The following is a 22,390-nucleotide window of genomic DNA, read 5'->3' on the forward strand; positions in this document are numbered from 1 at the left end:
ACCAGCAGGCCCAGTGACCAGAACTTGTTTCCAAAATGGTTCTCAGTGGCCAAAGCTGGAAGACATTGAGCAAGATAACTTAAAAGTTGCGTCAGAGCTTCCCTGGTAGCTCAGTTGTAAAGAACCCAACTGCCAATGCAGGGACATGGGTTCCATCCCTGGTTGGGGAAGATTCCACATGCCAAGGAGCAACCCAGCCTGTGCTTCACAACTACTGAGTCTGGGCTTGGCAGCCTGGGAGCAGCAACTACTGAAGCCCACACTCCCTACGGTCTGTGCTCCACAACAAGAGGAGCCACCACAAGGAGAAGCCCGTGCACTGCAACAGAGAGTACCCCTGCTCTCTGCAGCCAGAGAAAAGCCCGCATGGCAATGAAAATCCAGCAGCCAAAAATAAGTAAATAAATAAAATTATTTTTTTAAAGTAGCATTGGATTATAACCTAAAGTAGAAAATAACATCCATGAATGCATACTGATACAAATAAATTACTAAATAAATAGGGAAGAAATAAATCTCCTATGCAGAAGAATTCCAAATAAATTATAAATGTATTTATAACTATATAAATCCAAATAAATTATTTACAAACTTACTGTATTTACATACATTAGCCCCCTAGGCTAGCCAAGGGGGAGCATGACTCCCACTCTTCAAGTGTGTCATCCACAAGGTGACTTCTTTCCAAAGCACACACCATGGAAAGGTGGCATACAGAATACAATGGCTTCAGCCAGCTGATCAGATCAGGTTCAATACCAGTCATCATAAATCCTATTGTGAGTATGTACCCTCGACATGATGAGATGAAAATGGCATTCTCCCTCTGATCTTCCTCAAACCATAACTCCAGCCTAGTGACGAAAAAGAAAAAAAAAAAAAAAATCAGGCACATTTGATTAGAGGGACATCCAATATAGCTGACCAACATTCTTCAAAACCCTTAAGGTCATTGAAAGTGAGAATCTCAGCATTCTCACAAATAAAAGAAGCCTAAGAAGACATGACAACTAAATACAACATGGTATCATGAACGGAACCCTCGAACAGAAGAAGAGACATTAGATAAAAACCAAGATCATCTGGATAAACTATGGACTTTTAAAAATAATAAGGTATCACTGTTAGTTCATTAATTGTAACAAGCATGCCATATTAAAGTAAGATAATAAAGGCGAGAGTGCCAGGCTGCGATGGCGCAGGAGCTGCCGAGAGGACCTATCCCACGTGCAAGGTCAGGGGCAGTGCCCAAGAGGAGCTACCCCATGTCTGAGGTCAGGGGCGGTGCCCAAGAGGAGCTACCCCACGTCCAAGGTCAGGGGCAATGGCTGAGAAGAGCAACCCCACGTCCAAGGTCAGGGACAGCTGCTGAGAGGAGCAACTCCATGTCCAAGGAGTGCGGGCGCAGGAGGGCCGAGAGGACCTACTCCACATTCAAGGTCAGGAGGGGAGACTTGTCCTAGGTAGGGAGCAGTGGCTGCGCTTAGCTGAAGCAGCCATGAAGAGTTACCCCACGTCCAAGGTAAGAGAAACCCAAGTAAGACGGTAGGTGTTTTGAGGGCATCAGAGGGCAGACACACTGAAACCATAATCACAGAAAACTAGACAGTTTGATCAAACGGACACAGCCTTGTCTAACTCAATGAAACTAAGCCATGCCATGTGAGGCCACCCAAGACGGATGGGTCATGGTGGAGAGGTCTGACAGAATGTGGTCCACTGGAGAAGGGAATGGCAAACTATTTCAGTACCCTTGCCTTGAGAACCCCATGAACAGTATGAAAAGGCAAAATGATAGGATACTGAAAGAGGAACTCCCCAGGTCGGTAACTGCCCAATATGCTACTGGAGATCAGTGGAGAAATAACTCCAGAAAGAATGAAGGGATGGAGCCAAAGCAAAAACAATACCCAGTTGTGTATGTGACTGGTGATAGAAGCAAAGTCTGATGCTGTAAAGAGCAGTATTGCATAGGAACCTGGAATGTTAGGTCCATTAATCAAGGCAAATTGGAAGTGGTCAAACAGGAGATGGCAAGAGTGAACGTCGACATACTAGGAATCAGTGAACTAAAATGGACTGGAATGGGTGAATTTAATTCACATGACCATTATATCTACTACTGTGGGCAGGAATCCCTTAGAAGAAATGGAGTAGCCATCACTGTCAACAAAAGAGTCTGAAATGCAGTACTTGGTTGCAATCTCAAAAATGACAGAATGGTCTCTGTTCATTTCCAAGGCAAACCATTCAGTCTCACGGTAATCCAAGCCTATGCCCCAACCAGTAACACTGAAGAAGCTGAAGTTGAACGATTCTATGAAGACCTAGAAGACCTTTTAGAACTAACACCCAAAAAAGATGTCCTTTTCATTATAGGGGACTGGAATGCAAAGGTAGGAAGTCAAAAAACACCTGGAGTAATGGGCAAATTTGGCTTTGTAGTATGGAATGAAGCAGGGCAAAGGCTAATAGAGTTTTGCGAAGAGAACACACTGGTCATAGCAAACACCCTCTTCCAACAACACAAGAGAAGATTCTACACATGGACATCACCAGATGGTCAACACCGAAATCAGACTGATTATATTCTTTGCAGCCAACGATGGAGAAGTTTATGCAGTCAGCAAAAACAAGACCAGGAGCTGACTGTGGCTCAGATCATGAACTCCTTATTGCCAAATTCAGACTGAAATTGAAGAAAGTAGGGAAAACCACTAGACCATTCAGGTATGACCTAAATCAAACCCCTTATGATTATACAGTGGAAGTGAGAAATAGATTTAAGGGCCTAGATCTTAGATAGAGTGTTTGATGAACTATGGATGGAGGTTCATGACATTGTACAGGAGACAGGGATCAAGACCATCCCCATGGGAAAAAAATGCAAAACAGCAAAATGGCTGGCTGGAGAGGCCTTACAAATAGCCGTGAAAAGAAGAGAAGCAAAAAGCAAAGGAGAAAAGGAGCTATTCCCATTTGAATGCAGAGTTCCAAAGAATACCAAGGAGAGATAAGAAGCCTTCCTCAGTGATCAATGCAAAGAAATAGAGGAAAACAACAGAATGGGAAAGACTAGAGATCTCTTCAAGAAATTTACAGATACCAAGGGAACATTTCATGCTAGGATGGGCTCGATAAAGGACAGAAATGGTATGGACCTAACAGAAGCAGAAGATATTAAGAAGAGGTGGCAAGAATACACAGAAGAACTGTACAAAAAAGAGCTTCATGATCCAGATAATCACGATGGTGTGATCACTCACCTAGAGCCAGACATCCTGGAATGTGAAGTCAACTGGGCCTTAGAAAGCATCACTACGAACAAAGCTAGTGGAGGTGATGGAATTCCAATTGAGCTATTTCAAATCCTGAAAGATGATGCTGTGAAAGTGCTGCACTCAATATGCCAGCAAATTTGGAAGACTCAGCAGTGGCCACAGGACTGGAAAAGGCCAGTTTTTATTCCAATCCCAAAGAAAGGCAATGCCAATGAATGCTCAAACTACTGCACAATTGCATTCATCTCACACGCTAGTAAAGTAATGCTCAAAATTCTCCAAGCCAGGCTTCAGCAATACATGAACTGTGAACTTCCAGATGTTCAAGCTGGTTTTAGAAAAGGTAGAGGAACCAGAGATCAAACTGCCAACATCCGCTGGATCATCGAAAAAGCAGGAGAGTTCCAGAAAAACATCTATTTCTGCTTTATTGACTATGCTAAAGCCTTTGACTGTGTGGATCACAATAAACTCTGGAAAATTCTGAAAGAGATGGGAATACCAGACCACCTGACCTGCCTCTTGAGAAAACTATGTGCAGGTCAGGAAGCAACAGAACTGGACGTGGAACAACAGACTGGTTCCAAATAGGAAAAGGAGTACATCAAGGCTGTATATTGTCACCCTGCTTATTTAACTTATATGCAGAGTACATCATGAGAAACGCTGGGCCGGAAGCAGCACAAGCTGAATCAAAATTGCTGGGAGAAATATCAATAACCTCAGATATGCAGATGACACCACCCTTATGACAGAAAGTGAAGAAGAACTAAAGAGCCTCTTGATGAAAGTGAAAGAGGAGAGTGAAAAAGTTGGCTTAAAGCTCAACATTCAGAAAACGAAGATCATGGCATCTGGTCCCATCACTTCATGGAAATAGATGGGGAAACAGTGGAAACAGTGTCAGACTTTATTTTTTGGGCTCCAAAATCACTGCAGATGGTGACTGCAGCCATGGAATTAAAAGACGCTTACTCCTTGGAAGGAAAGTTATGACCAACATAGCATATTCAAAAGCAGAGACATTACTTTGCCAACAAAGGTTCGTCTAGTCAAGGCTATGGTTTTTCCTGTGGTCATGTATGGATGTGAGAGTTGGACTGTGAAGAAACCTGAGTGCTGAAGAATTGATGCTTTTGAACTGTGGTGTTGGAGAGGACTCTTGAGAGTCCCTTGGACTGCAAGGAGATCCAATCAGTCCATCCTAAAGGAGATCAGTCCTTCGTGTTCATTGGAAGGACTGATGCTAAAGCTGAAACTCCAAAATTTTGGCCACCTCATGCGAAGAGTTGATTCATTTGAAAAGACCCTGATGCTGGGAGGGACTGGGGGCAGGATGAGAAGGGGATGACAGAGGATGAGATGGCTGGATGGCATCACCGACTCAATGCACATGAGTTTGGGTAAACTCTGGGAGTTTGTGATGAACAGGGAGGCCTGGCGTGCTGCGATTCATGGGGTTGCAAAGATTCAGACACGACTGAGCAACTGAACTGAACTGAATAAAGGGGAAACTGTATCCATGGGCGTGCAGAAATTCTGCCCTATCTTTCAATTAGTCTATAAATCTAAACTGTTCTTTTAAATGGTCTATTAATTTTTAAAATGCTAAAAAAGATCAGTCGGCTGTACTTGTGTGGGTGTATCCCTCTCTCTTTAGTTGATCTTGTGTTCATTACTGCAGCTTTAGGGTAAGTCTTCAAGCTGGGCAGTGTGGATCCAAATGTATGCTTTCTCAAAACTGTTTTAACTATTACAGCTTCTTTGCCTTTTTCTATACACTTGAGCATCAACTTCTCTGTATTTACCAAAAATCTAGGATTTTGACTGGAACTGTATTAAATGGATGTATAAGGGAATGTGTAAGGGGGTGGCTGGGGAGAACTGACTTACTATTGATTCTTCCAATCCACAATTATGGTGTGTTTCTATATTTAAGGATCTACTCTAATTTTTTGTTATCAGTGTATAGTTTTCAGCATAGAGACAGTGTTCATGTTTTGTTACATTATTTCATTTTTCTCTCATAAATATTTTAGTTTCAGTTTCCAACTGTACATTGCTATTATATAGAAATACAGCTTGCTATTGTATCTTGTGACCTCACTAAACTCTCTAATTTGTTCTGGAAGTTTTTTTTGTATATTCTTCAAATTTTTTTATGTAAGCAATCATATAATCTGCAAACAGGGACAGTTTTAGTTTTTCCTTTGCTGTGTGTGTAACTTCCATGTCTTTTCCTTGTTGCCCTGACTAGGTCTTCTAGGGTGATATGGAATAGGAGTGGTGGGTGGACATCTTTGCCCTAGTCTTTATCAGAAAAAGTTTAACATTAGCTGTAGGTTTTTGTGAAAGTGAAAGTCACCCAGTCGTGTCCACCTCTTTGTGACCCCATGGACTATACATATACAGTCCATGGAATTCTCCAGGCCAGAATACTGGAGTGGGTAGCCTTTCCCTTCTCCATGGGATCTTCCCAAACCAGGGATTGAACCCAGGTCTCCCAAATGCTCCGTATCAGCTTGCTGTTGCTGCTGCTAAGTCGCTTCAGTCGTGTCCAACTCTGTGCAACCCCATAGACGGCAGCCCACCAGGCTCCCCCATCCCTGGGATTCTCCAGGCAAGAACACTGGAGTGGGTTGCCATTTCCTTCTCCAATGCATGAAAGTGAAGAGTGAAAATGAAGTCGCTCAGTCATGTCTGACTCTTCTCGACCCCATGGACTGCAGCCCACCAGGCTCCTCCGTCCATGGGATTTTCCAGACAAGAGTACTGGAGTGGGGTGCCATTGCCTTCTCTGCTGTATCAGCTTAGGGACATTTCTTTCTATCCACATTTGCTGAGAAAGTTTTGTTTTTGTTTGTCATGAAGGATTCTACTGTGCTAATTAACGTAATCATTTACTTTTTCTGCATTAATGTATAATGGATTGCATTGATTTTTAATTACTGGACTGCCTTGCATGCCTGAGATATATACCCACATTGTCATGCCATTTATAAATTTGACCTTGGAGTACAAAATGAAGCCATTCAAAGGCTAACAGAGTTTTGCAAAGAGAATGCACTGCTCATAGCAAACACCCTCTTCCAACACAAGAGAAGACTACACATGGACATCACCAGATGGTCAACACCAAAATCAGATTGATTATATTCTTTGCAGCCAGAGATGGAGAAGCTCTATACAGTTAACAAAAACAAAACCGGGAGCTGACTATGGCTCAGATCATGAACTCCTTATTTCCAAATTCATACTTCATTGAAGAAAGTAGGGAAAACCACTAGACCATTCAGGTATGACCTAAATTAAATCCCTTATGATTATACAATGGAAGTGACAAATAGATTCACGGGATTAGATCTGATAAACAGAGTGCCCGAAGAACTATGGATGGAGGTTCGTGACACTGTACAGGAGGCCGGGATCAAGACCATCCCCAAGGAAAAGAAATCCAAAAAGGCAAAATGGTTGTCCGAGGAGGCCTTACAAATAGCTGAGAAAATAAGAGATGTGAAAGGCAAAGGAGAAAAGGAAAGATAAACCCATTTGAATGCAGGGTTCCAAAGAATACCAAGAAGAGATAAGAAAGCCTTCCTCAGTCATCAATGCAAAGAAATAGAGGAAATCAATAGAATAGGAAAGACTAGAAATCTCTTCAAGAAAATTAGAGATACCAAGGGAACATTTCATGCAAAGATGAGCACAATAAAGGACAGAAATGGTATGGACCTAATAGAAGCAGAAGATATTAAGAAGTGGCAAGAATACACAGAAGAAATATACAAAAAAGATCTTCATGACCCAGATAACCATGATCGTGTAATCACTCACCTAGAGCCAGACATCCTGGAATGCGAAGTCAAGTGGGCCTTAGGAAGCATCACTACCAACAAAGCTAGTGGAGGTGATGGAATTCCAGTTGAGCTATTTCAAATCCTAAAAGATGATGCTGTGAAAGTGCTGCACTCAATGCCAGCAAATCTAGAAAACTCAGCAGTGGCCACAGGACTGGAAAAGGTCAGTTTTCATTTAAATCCCAAAGAAAGGCAATGCTAAAGAATATTCAGAGTATCACACAACTGCACTCATCTCACATGCTAGCAAAGTAATGCTCAAAATTCTCCAAGCCAGACTTCAACAGTATGTGAACTGTGATCTTCCAGATGTTCAAGCTGGATTTAGAAAAGGCAGAGGAACCAGAGATCAAATTGCTAACATCCATTGGGTCATCGAAAGAGCAAGAGTTCCAGAAAAACATCAACTTCTGCTTTATTGACTACGTCAAAGCCTTTGACTGTGTGGATCACAACAAACTGGAAAATTCTTCAAGAGATGGGAATACCAGACCACCTGACCTGCCTCTTAAGAAATCTGTATGCAGGTCAAGAAGCAACAGTTAGAATTGGATATGAAACAACAGACTGGTTCCAAATAGGAGAAGGAGTACGTCAAGGTTATATATTGTCACCCTGTTTATTTAACTTATATGCAGAGTACATCATGAGAAACACTGGGCTGGATGAAACAAGCTGGAATCAGGATTGCTGGAAGAAACAGCAATAACCTCAGATATGCCAGGAGAAGTAAATGGCCACTCCATTATTCTTGCCTGGAGAATCCCATGGGCAGAGGAGCCTGGTAGGCCATGGTCCATAGGGTCACAGAGAGTCAGACACTACTGAAGCGACTAAGCACGCCCGCAGATATGCAGATGACAGCACCCTTATGGCAGAAAGCAAAGAAGAACTAAGTCTCTTAATGAACGTGAAAGAGGAGAATGAAAAAGTTGGCTTAAAACTCAACATTCAGAAAACTAAGATCATGACATCCAGTCCCATCACTTCATGGCAAATAGATGCGGAAACAATGGTGAACAGTGACAGACTTTATTTTTTGGGCTCCAAAATCACTGCAGATGGTGAGTGCAGCCATGAAATTAAAAGACACTTGCTCCTTGGAAGGAAAGTTATGACCAACCTAGACGGCATATTGAAAAGCAGAGACATTACTTTGCTAACAAAGGTCAGTCTAATCAAAGCTATGATTTTCCCAGTAGTCATGTATGGATGTGAGAGTTGGACTATAAAAAAGCTGAGCACTGAAGAACTGATGCTTTTGAACTGTGGTGTTGGAGAAGACTCTCAAGAGTCCCTTGGACTGCAAGGAGATCCAACCAGTCCATCTTAAAGGAAATCTGTCTTGAATATTCATTGGAAGGACCGATGCTGAAGCTGAAACTCCAATACTTTGGCTTCCTGATGCGAAGAGCTCACTCATTTGAAAAGATCCTGATGCAAAAAATGGGCCAAAGAACTAAATAGACATTTCTCCAAAGAAGACATACAGATGGCTAACAAACACATGAAAAGATGCTCAACATCACTCATTATCAGAGAAATGCAAATCAAAACCACTATGAGGTACCATTTCACACCAGTCAGAATGGCTGCGATCCAAAAGACTACAAATAATAAATGCTGGAGAGGGTGTGGAGAAAAGGGAACCCTCTTACACTGTTGGTGGGAATGCAAACTAGTACAGCCACTATGGAGAACAGTGTGGAGATTCCTTAAAAAACTGGAAATAGAATTGCCTTATGATCCAGCAATCCCACTGCTGGGCATACACACTGAGGAAACCAGAAGGGAAAGAGACACGTGTACCCCAATGTTCATCGCAGCACTGTTTATAATAGCCAGGACATGGAAGCAACCTAGATGTCCATCAGCAGATGAATGGATAAGAAAGCTGTGGTACATATACACAATGGAGTATTACTCAGCCATTAAAAAGAATACATTTGAATCAGTTCTAATGAGGTGGATGAAACTGGAGCCTATTATACAGAGTGAAGTAAGCCAGAAGGAAAAACATAAATACAGTATACTAACGCATATATATGGAATTTAGAAAGATGGTAACAATAACCCTGTGTACAAGACAGCAAAAGAGACACTGATGTATAGAACAGTCTTATGGACTCTGTGGGAGAGGGAGAGGGTGGGAAGATTTGGGAGAATGACATTGAAACATGTAAAATATCATGTAAGAAACGAGTTGCCAATCCAGGTTCGATGCACGATACTGGATGCTTGGGGCTAGTGCACTGGGACGACCCAGAGGGATGGTATGGGAAGGGAGGAGGGAGGAGGGTTCAGGATGGGGAACACATGTATACCTGTGGCGGATTCATTTTGATATTTGGCAAAACTAATACAATTATGTAAAGTTTAAAAATAAAATAAAATTAGAAAAAAAAAAAAGAAAAGATCCTGATGCTGGGAAAGATTGAAGGCAGGAGGAGAAGGGGACGACAGAGGATGAGATGGCTGGATGGCATCACTGACTCGATGGACATGAGTTTGAGTAAGCTCCGGGAGTTGGTGATGGACAGGGAAGCCTGGTGTGCTACAGTCCATGAGGTCGCAAAGAGTTGGACATTACTGAAAGACTGAACTGATAAGTCACTGGGTCTGATTTGCAAACTTTTTGCTGAGAATTTTTGCTTTTATGTTAAAAACACACAGTGGTATAGTGATATGCCACAGGTATAGTGAGAAAGAATTATTTACTTACTTAATTGCTGTTATGGTAATGTTAGCTTTGTAAAAGGAGTTGGGAAATATTGTCTCTTTTATTTTCTGGATCAGATTGTGTAGAATTGATTTTTTCCTCATTTAAATAGTTGGTAGAACTCACCAGCAAAACTATATGGACTTAGAGACTTCGTTTTTGAAAGGTTATAAATTCAGTTTCTTCAGTAATCCTAGGACTATTAATTCTGTCTATTGCAACTTGGGCACATTTTAGTGGTTTGTAGTTTTCAAGGAATTGGTCCATTTCATCTAAAGTTTATGTGTGTAAAAATGTTTATAGTATTATTGGCATCTTAGTTTTTTTATTGTCTGCAGGTTTGTAGTGACATCCTGTCTTTAATAATTGTATCAATAATCTGTCTTTTCCTTTGTTGCTTTCTCAGTCTTTCTAGAGATTTATCAATCTCACTATTGTTTTAGAGAACCAGCTTTGAATTTAATTGATTTTCTCCATTGTTTTTTTTTTAATGTCACTTCTACTCCTATCTTTATTATTTCCTTACTTTTGTTTCTGTTGGGTGTATGTAGCTCTTTTTATTTTTACTTCTTAAGGTGGATGCTTAGATTGATTCAAGACCTTCTTTTCTAATATAAGCACTGAATGCTATAAATTTCTCTCTGCTGCTGCTACTGCTGCTAAGTTGCTTCAGTCGTGTCCAACTCTGTGCGACCCCATAGATGGCAGCCCACCAGGCCCCTCCGTCCCTGGGATTCTCCAGGCAAGAACACTGGAGTGGGTTGCCATTTCCTTCTCCAATGCATGAAAGTGAAAAGTGAAAGTGAAGTCGCTCAGTCGTGCCCGACTCTTAGCGACCCCATGGACTGCAGCCCACCAGGCTCCTCCATCCATGGGATTTTCCAGGCAAGAGTACTGGAGTGGGGTGCCATTGCCTTCTCTGAAATTTCTCTCTAGGCACTTCTCTAGCCGCATCTCACAAATTTTCATGTTGTATTTTCATTTTCACTTAGTTCAAAATATTAAAAAAAAATATTTTCTAATTTCTCTCAAGACTTCCTTTTTGACCCATGAATTATTACCGTATTTATTATTTTGGGCTATTCTGGGTCTCTTGCTTTGCACGGGCTTTCTCTAGTTGTATCAAGCGGGGCCTACTCTTCCCTGCAGTCCGCAGGCTTCCCATCGTGGTGGCTTCTTACTGCGGAGCGCAGGCTCCAGGGCTGGGGGCTCCAGTGCTGTGGCGTCCGGGCTCCAGAGCAGAGGCTCAGTAGTTGTGGCACGTGGGTTTGGTTGCCCTGCAGCGTGTGGGCTCTTCCCCAAGTGAAGTCTCTGTGTCAGCTCATCCTCACATCTGTGTCCTCTTGGTGTTAGCATCTCTTGATTTTCTTTTCCATGCAATTTGAGATCTTCCTGGTTCTTTGAACTCCAAGCAGTTAGTTTTGAACTGTGTTCTAGCTAAGTTTCATATTATGTCATGAAACCCTGGGTCTTACTGAAATCCCATGGAGAATTGTTAGTTTTTTTTTTTTTAAGCAGGTAACCAACCTGCAATGAGGGAGACCTGGGTTTGACCCCTGGATTGGGAAGATCCCCTGGAGAAGGGAAAGGCTATCCACTCCAGTATTCTCACCTGGAGAAGTCCGTGGACTGTGTAGTCCATGGGGTTGCAAAGAGTCAGACACGACTGAGCGACTTTTACTTTCCCTTTAAACCTGGTTAGGTTCAGCCCGGTAGTCCCAGAGGCCATCAGTGGGCTGTGGTTCCAGGCCGTGCAGGTCTTAAAACCTCGGCCGGGCTGTTCCGACCCAGCTCGTGTGTGCCACCTAGTGTCCAGTCTGGAACCTGAGCTGTGCTCTGCTCTCAGTCCTGGGTCAGGGGACGGGAGTCAGAGCTACATGGTGGTAGCTTGCAGGTGAGCCCAGGAGTTCACAGGCAACTTTAGGCTATGAATTTCCTGTGCTCCTGTCTCTGCCTCTCCATGGTCTCCCCAGTACTCTGTGGTACTATGGGACCTTATTTCCAGTGTGCAGAGAGAAAGCTGGGACTTTAATTTTCACAGACTCTGACACATGCCCCACTAAGTGCACCCGTCTGGAGTCAAGAGATGGGAGGAGACAAATGGAAAGAGTCACGGGGTCTGATCCCAGGGTCTTGGGGCCATGGTGTCACTGACTGGAGAGGAAGGCTTTGGGATATCCCAGGCTTCATTAATTGCCATGGCAGGATTACTTGCAAGCTGGATTGCTAAAGAAAAAGAATGGAATATTTCACACTTCCCTGAAAAGGAGCAATTCTCATTCTTGCCATTCAACCCAGAACCAGAGGGCTTCTCCTGGAGATGTTCTGTCCTTCAACCTGTGCCTACTTCAGGGTCTGGGGCTGTGCTGAGTTCAGGGGGATTCCCATTGCCAGGCTGGTAGGACTTCAAGCACTGGCCGTCCCCAATCTGTCTGCAATTTCACTTGCTACACTCCTGTAATAGCTTCTCAAAGCATCTCTCCCTGGTGGCTCAGAGGTTAAAGCATCTGCCTGCAATGTGGGAGACCTGGGTTCGATTCCTGGGTCAGGAAGATCCCCTGGAGAAGGAAATGGCAACCCACTCCAGTATTCTTGCCTGGAGAATCCCATGGACGGGAGAGCCTGGTGAGCTACAGTCCACGGGGTTGCAAAGAGTCGGACACGACTGAGCGACTTCACTTCACTTCACTTCAAGCATCTCTCCAGGCTTTACAGCCGCAGTCAGCAGGAGAGACTAGGTAGAAGACTGTGCCTTTCTTACCTAATTCAGAACCATAAAATCAAGCCAGAACTTCACATCCAGATGGTTCTACAGGACAGTTCTACCAAACATTCAAGGAACAAACAATTTCACTCTTAATCAAGTTAATCCAGGATACAGAGAAAGAGGCTGCACTCCCAACTCATTTTTTGCGGTTAAGTTTCATATTAAAATCTGACAAGGAAAGAGGAAAGAAAATTACAGGCTAATCTTAACTCATCAACATAAATGCAGAATCCTCTATTAGCAAACAATTCATAGAGATATAAAAAAGATAATACACAATGGCCCAAGTAGGTTTCCCAAGAAAGCATGGTTAGTTTATAATCAGGAAAGCAATCACTAAAATTTACTGAGTCAAGAGACTGAAGTTTAAAACATGCTTACCTTAATACATTTATACAAATAATGGAGAAATTCATCAATGATTCTTCATACTAATGGTGAATCCTTAAAAGCATTCACATTAAGATTAGTAATAAGACAAGGATGTCCAGCTATGGTATAGGAAGTTTCCCTAAAAACACAAGAAGGCGAAAGTGGACAAGAGTTGGAAAAGAAGAAACGAAGCAATCCTGTCCATGGATGAATGATGCCTCTGGTGGGGGTGGGGGCAGCTCAGAGCTGGCGCTCACAGGGTACCCCCGGGAGGTGCAGAGCTGTGCACCACGGGGACGTGGGGAGATGACGTGTCCTCCCGGTGGCCGGCAGCGAGGACAGTGACAAGCTGCGTGCACCTCTGGCAGAGGAGAGGCAGAGGCGGCACTGGCAGGAAGAGCTCTCTTGCTTGGTTTTCTGAAAACAGACGGACGGTGCTTATTGCCCAGTCCTCGTACACAAATATGCTTACACACACATGTACACACACATGTACACATTGCACACAGAACAATGCCAAAGCAAACAGGACCACGTCAACAAAACTAGTTTTTCATGCCTTTTTCCTTCTGTCTCCGCGCTTCATGCCTACTTTACATTCTGCTGTTGGGAAGGGCGAGGCCCCGAGGGCACTGAGCCTGCTGAGTGTTCCCCGCGCTCCAGTCCTGTCCCTTCACCCAGGGGCTTCCCAGGGCCGTGTCTGCAGTGGGCGGCTGCCAGGGAGGTGCTAGCATCCCTGTTCAGGAAACAGCAGGCTCGCCTTGGCTTCCTCTAAATGCAGTGACTTCTCTTTTTTCCCCCCCCCCTGTTTAGGAAGCATAAGCTAGGGTTCTGCTTCTGTAGAGCTGCCCTCTGCCGGTGAAGGCACCCTCGGGAGGGTCCTGGGGAAGGGAGGGGAGGGGGACCCACCACAAAAGAAGGATAAGCTCTAGCACCGCTCTCGCTGTGGGTCACAGCATCCTGTGTCTTGCCCAGAGTCTCACGACTTCTGCCGAAATAGGATGTGACAGGCTGGCTTGTCAGCCCTAGGAGGTGCCCCTTCTTTGGTAAAAAAAAAAAATAGTAAAAGTGTTAGTCACTCAGTTGTATCTGACTCTCTGTAATCCCATGGACTGTAGCCCCTCAGGATTCTCTGTCTGTGGAATTTTCCAGGGAAGAATACTTGAGTGGGGTGCCATTCCTTTACGCCAGGGGATCTTCCTGACCCAGGGATTGAACCTGGGTCTCCTGCATTGTAGGCGGATTCTTTACTGTCTGAGCCACCAGGGAAGCTCATTCTTCTTCATCTTTTTTTATTTTGATGTATTTCTTTTTCACTGAAGGATAATTGCTTTACAATATTGTGTTGGTTCCTACATCAACATGAAGCCCATTCTTAATGATTGCATAATCCTGCTTCACCTGATTCCAACTCACAGTGAGCAGGTTTCTAGGCCATGAGTAACACCATGTATTTTTCCTCTCAGTTTGTGCCATTATGTCAGTGTGATACAGTGAAACTTGCTTCATCAAATAATACTTAGAATTTTCTTCATTAAAAAAAAAGTAACTTGGTGATTTTTAAACAATTTTCTTTAGATAAGTCCTCAAGAATGAACTTAAGACTCTGATGCTGGGAGGGATTGGGGGCAGGAGGAGAAGGGGATGACAGAGGATGAGATGGCTGGATGGCATGACCGACTCAATGGACATGAGTTTGAGTGAACTCTGGGAGATGGTGATGGACAGGGAGGCCTGGCGTGCTGTGATTCATGGGGTCACAAAGAGTCGGACACGACTGAGCGACTGAACTGAACTGAACGGAATATTTTCTTCATACATTCTCATTACTTCCAGAAAGGAGAAACAGCAAGGGTAGAAGAAAACACGGCTCCGCACACGTATCTGTGACGAGAAATCACCGTAGTGGAGAATGAGGTCCATGAAAGCACCAGACAGCATCATGGGACGTGAACCCAGGGGTCTCGGGAACAGCCTTTGAAGATGTGGAAAGGCTCGACTTGACTGGAAGGTATCAGTCACCCTAATTCATGGAAGTTTCTGACCATGTGGGTTATTGATCATGAAGCCTTTATGTGCAACGTGAAATGGAGCTGTCCCAGTGCTGTCAGGAGAGTTGGGCCGTAAAGAAGGCTGAGCGCCGAAGAACTGATGCTTTTGAACTGTGGTGTTGGAGAAGACTTGAGAGTCCCTTGGATCCAACCAGTCCATCCTAAAGGAAATCACTCCTGAATATTCATTGGAAGGACTGATGCTGACGCTGAAACTCCAATACTTCGGCCACCTGATGTGAAGAGCTGACTCATTAGAAAAGACCCTGATTCTGGAAAAGATTGAAGGCAGGAAAAGGAGGTGACAGAGGATGAGACGGTTGGATGGCATCACTGACTCAATGGACATGGGTTTGAGTAAACTCCGGGAGTTGGTGAAGGACAGGGGATCTGGCGTCCTGCAGTCCATAGAGTCACAAAGAGTTGGACGCGACTGAGCAACTGAACTGAACTGAGGAGGTAGAAGGCACATAGGAGGTTAAATAGGAGTTTAACATGAGGAATGTATCAGAGGAGCAATGAAAGAGCGCATGGAAGCCCTCAGCAACTCTCCAGGCGCCCCCGGGCCGAGGGACACAGCCCGCCAGAGCACAGCTGGCGGGGGGTTCAGGCCCAGTGGAGAAGGTGCGCCTCAGGCTGGCGTGGCTCTGGAGCTGCTGGGCGAGCAAGAGGCCACCCTGGGGAGCAGCCCCGAAACCCCAAGTGAGCAGGGCCGAGGCCTCCACGCACGGGCTGCATAGACCCTCCCTCCCAGCCACAGGTGGCTGGGTGCGACCGGGGGTCTGGTTCCCCTGCGGAGGGGGCCGTGCTGGTGGCATGTTCAGCTCCCTGCTGGGTAGGATCCAGTGGGTGTCCTGACACTGTGCCGTGGACCCCTGGCCTCCCTGGAGACTGCCCCAGAGCCAGTGGCCCCCTCTGTGGGCTGAGTGCCTGGCTGGTTACTGCCCAGGTTATTGGTTATTGTCCTCAGAGGACTGCCAGCCCCGGGGCCACAGTGCCCGTCACTTTCCTTTCTCTGAGGCGGCCTCGGGAGCAAAACTCATGTGACGGCAAGGACCTCAGACGTACAAATGTGCAGCCCACAGCACGGACATCACACAGGACTGTCAGCTGGAACCACCCCCCCCGCCTCCCCCGCCACGTTCACTCAGAGAAATGAGCATCCCAAAGCCCCTTCAAGACAGGCTGAATGCCCCTAAGCTCAAAGCAGACCCCCTAATGCGGCCTAGCCAAGCAGACCGAGCGGGGTCAGGCCCAGTGCACAGGATGTCCTGGAGTGACGCCTGCGGTTTTTCTGCCTTCTGCCTGCGGCTGAGACCAGCTACGGTCCAGGTCCCATGGAGCAAGAAGGCAGTTTCCCGTGGTGGCCATCACACTTCAGAATTCCACTCTCAGAGCCTCCAGCCACCCCCTTTCTGAGCAGACACGCTTCCTCCTGGAGACGGTCTTCTCTTCGGCCTTTGCTCCACGTAGACGTCCTGCATCCTGCAGGGAGCAGCATGAGGTGGCTGCACTTGGTTCCAGATGCCCTGGGGGCACCATGCTGGCATGTGTCATCCTGCTGCAGCCTCAGCCTGGGGGTGCCTGGTGCACCACACGTCAGAGAACGCACCCAGAAGGGCTGCCCTGGGCTCCGTCCCGAGGACTCAGGGGGTCAGTGCTCAGCGGGCATCGCTGGAAGGTGCTGTCCTTTATTAGCACAGTGGTCCCCAACCTTGCTGGCACCAGGGACTGCTTTCGTGGAAGACAACTTTTCCCTGGATGGTGTGGGTGGGGGATGGCTTCTGGATGATTCACGTGTATTACACTTATTGTGCAGTTATTCCTACATCAGCCCCACCTCCGATCATCAGGCATTGGCCCCCGGAGGCTGGGGACCCTTGCTTTAGCACAAAGCTTCACACAGCGCCAGAGAGGCGGCCACGAGGGCAAAGTAGGTGATCACGTCCCAACTGGAGTTTCGTCTTTATGTTCAGATTCAGCTCTTCAAGCTGATGACTGATTGTCCAGGCTGACTGTCAGGGCTGATGGGGGAGGGCCGGCTCACACCCCTGCCGCAGGGAGCAGGGCCGGGAGGAGGTGAGCTCAGTGGGACCTGCTTGGGCTGGGGTGTCTGTCGTGCTGCACCCCTGGGAATGAAGGAGGGGAGGGAACAGTTGGGGGAAGAGCCGTGGTGACACCCAGCACAGGGTGTTCATGATAGACTGGGATGGGAGGAACCCAGGGGACGGGGGAGAGTCACGGAGCCCCTCCAGGGAGGCCACTTGGTCCCTGCTCCCTCCAGCACCCGCCACCAGAGGGAAGCAAACGCCCAGCCCAGCCCGTCCCCCTCGGTGCTGGGGAGTGGGTCAGAGGCCCAGGCTCGGGGCTTCCTTCCCTCTGAGTCACTGGAGACCCAGACACCCTGGGGCTCATCTGCTCTTCCACAGGCCCAAGGCCAGGACGTACAGTAGGGGGCTTGCCACAGGGGGCTCCATGGCTTAGGGTGGCCGCACCTCAGATGAGAATTGATACGTGGGCAGGTGTTGACTCTCTCAGGCCAGTGTCCATGTGTGAAGATCACAAGCAGGGGACAAGCGTCAGGGTGCACAGAGACAAGGGGGACTCTCCTCCAATCCTCCAGCCTTGTCGGGCAGGAGTCCTGGGATCCCAGGGACCAGGACAATGGTGGCAAGGCCAGGTCCAAGCTGGCCACAGCTGGGTGGAAGGAATGCGGCTGACTGAGAAGCCTCAGCTGTGTTTGGCTTGGAGACTCAGAACATCAACTTTGTGGTCCTTGCGGTTCTGACTGTGTCCCCAGGACCACCCTCCCGTGGACTCGGACATCAATAACAACTAAGTGTGGACGCGTGTGAAGTACTAGATGGTGTACGACACGGAATGCCTGCTGCATAGAGACATTCTTTTCTGTAAAATACACAAGGCTGAAGCTTGTTATCTCCATCCTACAGACGCTGACACCAAGCTGCTGAGAAGATGACCTGCTCAACATCCCAGACTCAGCATCTGGCAGGACCAGGATGGCAGAGTCGGAGATCAGAACCATTAGCGGTGGAGCACGTGCCTAAGAGTTGATGAGCACGCTTTGTCTTGAGTGGGCAAAGTCCGAACCTGTTCTGATATCCTAAGTTTAAAACTCTGCTGTCCTTTTTTTTTTTTTGGACCTGTTATTTGGATAGGAAAGAGAGAGGGAGAATGACGGAGCATGAGGTCTTGTATTTATGAGAAAACCTGCCCTTATGAGAGCTTCCAGTCACTTGTGACCTACAGGCTCGAGGTATCAGGTAGTGCTGTGTTAATGAACAATGTCGTGTGCATACACATACTTCATGCAAACGTCTGTGCTAGGTGCTCCATCTTTTGAGGACAGCAAACAGAACCAGTACAAGCTGTCGGGTCAGATGAGACTGGTCTAGTCCAGCAGCGCTGAAAGCCCATCTCAGGCCCATGAGCTTGGTCAGTCGGTAGCTCAAAGGGCTCATTTGTCTGCACTTGGACTGGAAACGGATGTTCATGGCTTTGAAATGTAAGGGGGTACCACCAGCTCCTCTCCCTAAACCCCACTCCTGGATCTTGTTTTGCCATTCAACACGTGGTCACAGCTGGATAATTTCTTATGAAGAAAAAGAAGGGAAACCTTTAGAGAATGGGTGTAAATATCAACTGTAAACTCACCAGAGGCATCTTCTCTGCAGCCCTCAGCTCCGCGTCCACCACACAGAGATGGCACGGTACAGCCGCGGCCCTGCCGGCTCAGCTCAGCCACCTCCGGGGCACTTCAGGGATCCACTGAAAGACACGGACAGTGACCACCTTCTTACCTAAATCTGGAAAGAAATCCTCCCGGGAAAAAATTCCTCTCGGTGGTAATTCAAGGAAGAAGAAAAGCATCAGCAGCCTTACTGCGGCCCAGCTGAGCAGGAAGGCTTGCTCAGTGCACACTCTTTAACACAGAGATCGTTCACACTCAGTGGTAACTTGCACTGTTCACTGTCACTCGATTTCACAACACATACACCTGGAAAATAGGACAGCCTAAGTCACATCCTCTCATGATGAAACAAGCAAACCATTAGAAATCTTGTCTAACTTTGTTATTTTAGGTGATCAGTTTTGTGCTCTTCTGAAGATAAAAGAAGTTCACGTTGTAGACCCAGGCTGATGGGGCACTGATTCTGCCCTCAGCCACAGCCACACCCCGACAAGTATCGACCTGATTGTATTGTCTTCTCCTCCAGTCCTGGACTCAACCCACAGTGGGAAGGACTGGCCTAAGCTCCCCGAGACTGAGACCCATTACACTCAGATGGCAGGGTGACCACAGAGGTACAGGACCTGGGAAGGCCTGCAGGCTCGCTTGTCCTGTGCCTTGCTGTCCCAGGCCAGGGGCTCTGGACTCTCGGATGCCCCTGTGAGGATGTTCGTCCTCCCAGGAGGTGGAATGGGAAATACCCCCATGCCAGGGGGCAGCACCAAAGGCCAAACGCTGGGCTGGGGGACAGAGCGATGCAATTACATCATCAATTCTTGTTCTGCATCAGACCTTAAAAAGATAATACATACATAACCCAAAAATGTTTTAGGTCATTCTTCCAAGGAGTTTGAAATTCAAGTAAAATTCTTGTCAAGGCTTTTCATCCTCATCTCCAATAGCCCATGCTTCTAAACCTGCCACCTCTTGGAAAGATGGTTTTCTTCTTCCTGAAGAATTTATTCAGGGTTCCCAAATGGATGTTGCCAAAGGGGCCCTCTGTGAGCTCTGGCTTGTCTGCCAGCCCCAAACCCAGGGCCGTGGGCTGGGAGAGGACGGTCTTCAGAGGAGGGGTGGACAGAAAGGCCTGGGCTGGCAGGGCCCTGCTCCAGCAGCAGCTCAGGCCACCTGCGGCACCAGCTTCGGGCACAAATCCTTCGTGTTCCTCCAGTCAATCCCATGGGTCCTTAAATGCCCTTATTCACTGGGCTCCCCACTTCTACCCAAACTGCACAAAATTCTTGTTTGTTTTCTAGGGGTTTTCACTTATAACCCCTAAGAGGTGAAGGGCTTAGAAGTCTGAACTGCCCGCCAGCACTGTGTCTCTGACCCGGCCATCTGGGGGTCACGGTCAGGTTTGGACTTAGCACAGCCTCTGGACTTAGCCCACTGAGACAGTCACGTCTTAGATGGTTCAGAGCCCACCCAGCCCCTGGGGCTCCCACGGTAGGCTCTGAAAAAGCAACTCTCTCAGCTCATTCCCTCAGAAGGCTTTACAACAGTAAATACCTAGACTGACTCTTGTTACTTTTGCAAATGATTTCGAATGTATAGCTGTCATAGCTGATTTCTCAAAGGTCAGTAAAGACCTTTGTGCCCCTCCCATCACACTCCTATTCTGAATATCTCATTTTCATTCTACCACCTCAGTAGAATCTCCAGATGAGTTTGTGTCTGGCGTGTTTGTACACTTGGTCACGCGATCTTCTGTGACACTCGACATTATGCCTGAAGTGCGTACATCCACTCTCTCTCTATCCGTGTCTAACCAACTGCTTCACCTAGTCACTATTTTTTCAAACCCATTTGGTCACTTTTGAGTGTCTCTTGTTTGCTGCTCAGGTTTGATTCCATTTCCATTTCTTTAAATACCTTATACGCTGTTACTTTGTGTTATCTATCTCATAGCACTGATATCTGAAGCTCCTGCGTGGTAAAATCTACCACCTGGTGTTTCTGCTGATTTTCATCTCGTGTGGTCTCTGCATGTATTTGGCCATTTGGGGGTTTCTGTGAGGCTGACTTGCTCAGGGAGCATCCTCACAGGCGTAAGATGATGTTTTTCTCTGGAGCAAATCTGTTGACTTCTTCCTCTGCTGAGGACATTGTGAAGTGAAAGTCACTCAGTCATGTCTCTTTGTGAGCCCATTTGATTATACAGTCCATGGAATTCTCCAGACCAGAATACTGAAGTGGGTAGCCTTTCCCTTTTCCAGTGGATCTTCCCAACCCAGGAATTGAATCGGGGTCTCCTGCATTGCAGGCAGATTCTTTACCAATTAAGTGGGCCCACTTAATTTCTTTAGATTTCCCCTTGCTCTGTAGATGCGGGCAGAATTAGTCCCACTCCAGGACCCCACAGTGCAGGAGAGAGACTCTTCTACCCAGAGCTGAGACGGAGACAGCTCAGCGTCCTGTCTTACTGTGAGAAGGGCCTCCTTCTCAGGTGGGCAGCCCTCTCTCTGCGAGGTCTCAACTGAGCTGCCCCCAGTGCACACACCCAGGGCCTGGTCTCTCGCTTCTTTCTGTGCTGGAATACTGGTATCGTAGAGCACTGCTAGTAGAGAGTACTCGTAACACAGGGTATTGGTGTCGGCATGTGACCCGGAAGGTCCGTATTTCTGTCCATTCTGCCACCAGCAGCTCGTTAGGTGTTGTTATGGGACAAGGCTGCTGTGTGTGTTGCGGGGGGAGGGTGGACAGAGCTGGGACATTTCCCTGTTTCCTAAGATGTGTTTTTAGAAGTGTGTTTCTTGCATTTAAATGGGCTGTGGGGGCAGTGCTGCAGGAGGCCTTTTGAGAAATCTCATCTGCCATCTGCCAGGAGAAGGAACTGGAAGTCTCAGTAGGATTTCAGTCTCAGTAGGATTTCAGTCTCAACCAGAAACTCTGTGGAGGCACCCGTATGACCCACAAACATGGGGCCCTTGCTGGGCTGGGCACTTGGCTCAGATTTCCTCTTTCCCCACGATGAACTCGCCATGGGGTCTCTGTACACCATTTCTCAAAAAGGGCCTCTGTTCAGTGCTGCCCCAACCTCTGCCAGGTTTCTGAACCTGAGTGGCTGTGAGCCCAGGTGCCCTGCTGTGAGCCCAGGAGATCCCAGCAGAGAAATCCATCTCCTGGGCAGCAGCCAATGACACCCCCGGAAAGAAGGCTGGTTCCCCGACACTGCTGAAGACATCAGCTCCATACATCAGGCTACCTGGCTTCTCCGTGATGGCGCGTCGGTCAGGTTCCTCTGCAGACACACACGATGGTGTAGCAAAGCCGAGACACCTCTGCAGAGAAAACCCAAACCCCCAACCTCAGGAGCAGGGGAGCAGGGGAGAAAGGCCTTGGGCTGATGGCTGGCTTGTCCCCAGACATCGCAGCAAAGCCTTCCACGCCCTTTCTAGCCAACGCAGCATGACCACCAAGGAGATGATCTTAACAGGAGATGGCGCTGCCGTTTTCTGAAGAGTGAATCACATGTGAACATCTCCGCATGGAGAAGAAATCAAGTGAGGGCCTGGATACTGAAGGGCAGAACGAGGCTCAGGAGAGGTGCAAGCTCCCCAGGAAGTGGTCTCTCAATAAAAGCCGCAGGACT

At 46.9% G+C, this 22,390-nt stretch overlaps 1 long non-coding RNA gene across 1 annotated transcript; it reads right to left on the minus strand.

Annotated features, from left to right (window-relative positions):
* Positions 1 to 394: 394 nt before the first annotated feature.
* Positions 395 to 20,976, minus strand: LOC113882184. The gene is made up of 4 exons (XR_003508311.1): positions 18,951 to 20,976; positions 18,723 to 18,836; positions 12,619 to 14,037; positions 395 to 854 (listed from the first exon to the last, which is right to left on the minus strand). It is a non-coding gene; the product is annotated as an uncharacterized LOC113882184 (long non-coding RNA).
* Positions 20,977 to 22,390: the final 1,414 nt, after the last annotated feature.

Source organism: Bos indicus x Bos taurus, chromosome 23, assembly GCF_003369695.1.
Source record: "Bos indicus x Bos taurus breed Angus x Brahman F1 hybrid chromosome 23, Bos_hybrid_MaternalHap_v2.0, whole genome shotgun sequence".
Taxonomy (NCBI): Eukaryota; Metazoa; Chordata; class Mammalia; order Artiodactyla; family Bovidae; genus Bos; species Bos indicus x Bos taurus.